Source organism: Pinus tabuliformis, chromosome 1_1, assembly GCF_031772625.1.
Source record: "Pinus tabuliformis cultivar Carrire ecotype Pingquan chromosome 1_1, CPIR1, whole genome shotgun sequence".
Taxonomy (NCBI): Eukaryota; Viridiplantae; Streptophyta; class Pinopsida; order Pinales; family Pinaceae; genus Pinus; species Pinus tabuliformis.
Window position 1 is genome coordinate 701,410,315 of NC_142297.1, and position 2,820 is coordinate 701,413,134.

Sequence of the window (2,820 nt, forward strand, 5' to 3'; positions counted from 1 at the left end):
CAGGGATGAGTATTTTATTATATTTAGGATAGAAAAGATTGATGAAATGGTAAAAAACTTTTATTTAGTGAACAAACTAAAAAAATATTGATTAATTAAGTTAATTAAGAAAAGTTGTTAAACTAACTAATAAATAAAAATGACTTATTAATTACTTTCAGAAGATATGGTCAAAGCAAGTTAGAAATAATTATTATATAATGATTTGATAATTAGTTCACGAAGAAATGCGTAAACTTTAAGGAATAATAAATAAGTAATAGTTTATTTAATTATTTCTGGGCAATGCGGTCAAAATGTGTTAGAAATAGTCAATCAATCTAAATATTGTTATATCATATCGGACCTAGCTCCCTCGAGCTACTACGTTGCACTAGCATTGCGCATGCCCGCAGTTGAGCAGCTGTGCGCCCTCCCAAGCAGCCATGACCAACGACGGGGGCTCGGAGCCCCCCTCCCCCCCTCCTGAAGTCCGCAATTTCCAGAAGATGGTGGCTGCATGCGACAAACGGCCCCCTTCAGCACAGCAACAGAAATTTGTAAAAAGAAGGATTGCATTCCCACGGTGGCCCTCCCTGTGGAAGAAACTTGCCACTCAGCACTGAATCTTGTTGATAGGGTAGTTTACTGGTCTCTGACCCTCGCCCAAATCAGTTGAAGGCTGGATCAAGAGAAACTGGTCCCTGTTGATTAAGGAAGGTATCAAATCTTATTTTGTAGGCAAGGGCTTCTTCGTGTTCGTGTTTGAATCTGCCAAGGATTGGAGCCTCATCTTCAGGAATGGGCCCTATTTCATGGGGCCACAAGGCTTATATCTAAACAAATGGTCTCCAGACTTTGATCTGACCTAGGATGTTCCCACTGCGGTCCAGTATGAGTGTGACTTCCCCACCTTCCCCTGCACTGTTGGAATCAGAAATCTCTCCAGATCATTGGCAACTCCCTTGGTGAATACATCGATTAGGCTGCCAGGAAAGACCAGTACTCCTGTGCCCGAATATGTGTGGAAGTAGATCTGGAAGAAGGACTACCAGAAGCAATAAAACTCATGGTCGTCGGATGGTCTCACATTCAAGAGCTAGACCACGAGCAGATTCCTTTTAAATGTAGACACTGTCATGGCTATGGACACTTTGCGTGATACTGCAAGAAAAAAGTTGAAGAACAGAGTGATAAATCAAAGGGAGAACAGTGGACCTCAGTTCAGAAAAATGGACATGCAAAAGCAGCTGGGAAAGGACCTAACAAGGGGAACAACTCGAAAGAACATGGAAATTAAAAAAGGAACCCCCCAGATGAGAACCCAAATCCCAATGGAAGCTCTTCACCAGATCCTTTAGAAGCAGATCTGATTACTCCGGATCAGATTGAAGATCATCAAGCTAACAAAGATGGAGGTGGAGCTGCCTCGCCTAGTGCCTCTCAAGGTAGCCCCTCTATCCCCTTGTATGCAGATATAACAAAGAAAAAAGTGGCAGAACCCTCTGACTCCTCAGAGGAAGAGATCTATGAGAGGCCCTCGAACAGAGTAGGCAGGAAGCCTCACAAAGTAGTCAAGGAAGAGGAGGCAAACTGCCTAAAAATGCAAGGCAACCAATCCACAATAGAAATGACAATCGGGAGAAGCACTAGAGCATGACCTTCCAAGGGAGGAATCCCAAATCCCTTGCCAGGTAAATAAAGTGTATAGTCTCGTAGAACTACAGAGGTTTGGGGACCCAACCAAAAATCGAGGCCGTCAAAGATCTGCTGAAATAGAGCCCTCAGATATCCTCCTGCTCCAAGAGACTAAAATCGAAGGGCAAGCCCTTATGGATATCAGCAAGTCTAAATGGAAGAAGAATGCAGGCAAAGCAGTCAGCTCGAGGGGAACTTTAGGAGGTGTTGCAACTCTCTAGTCTGAAGATCATTTCCACCTGCTTAACTCTCATGAGACCTAGCATTGGATCTTTACCGAGCTCAAGCATCTAGAAAGTAAGTTAACTATAGCCATATTCAATCTCTATGTTCCTATCATTTATGTCGAAAACCGAGAATGTTGGAACTCTCTCTCCAAATTTTTAGACCTCCACTCCCCCAACAACATCATCTTTGGTGGAGATCTCAACATAGTCATGAAGCCAAAAGAAAAAAGGGGGAAACAACACCAGAGACCAACTGCTGCCTTTGGTGGAAGATTTAATGCAGTAAAGGGACCTTCTATATTTCTCCCCGATAAGAGGCAAATATACTTGGACCAATAACATAACTGGGATTGACCACATATCTGCCCAGCTGGATAGATTCCTGCTACAAAGCTCCTTGTTACTGGAAAATCTTCTTATCTCTACAAAAATTCTTCCCAAACTCACCTCGGACCATCAACCAATTCTACTCCTCATGGCTCTTGAGGATGATCTTGGACCAATCCCCTTTAAATTTAGTCCTCTTTGGATTGAAAAAGAAGGCTTTCTAGGCATAGTTCAATCTGCATGGGACACCCCTATCAATGGATCCCCAAGCTATCTTTGGGAGCAAAAACTAAAAGCCACCAAAAAAGCCTTAAAAGAGTGGCTAAGAAACCTCCCCAAATCCCTCTACCATTAGAGAAATGAAGAAGTTCAGCTATTGGACACTACGCAAATGGGAATGGAAGGTCTTTACATCACCACTGAAATTCTAAATAAAGATGTTGCTCACCAAAGAAATACCCAACACTCATTCAGACGAGAAGAAGAGTTCTGGAGACTCAAATCCTGTAGTCTATGGCTCAAGGCAGGAGGTCGAAACACTTCGTTCTTCCATCGCCAGTACAAAGCCCGCCTATCTCGAAACCATATC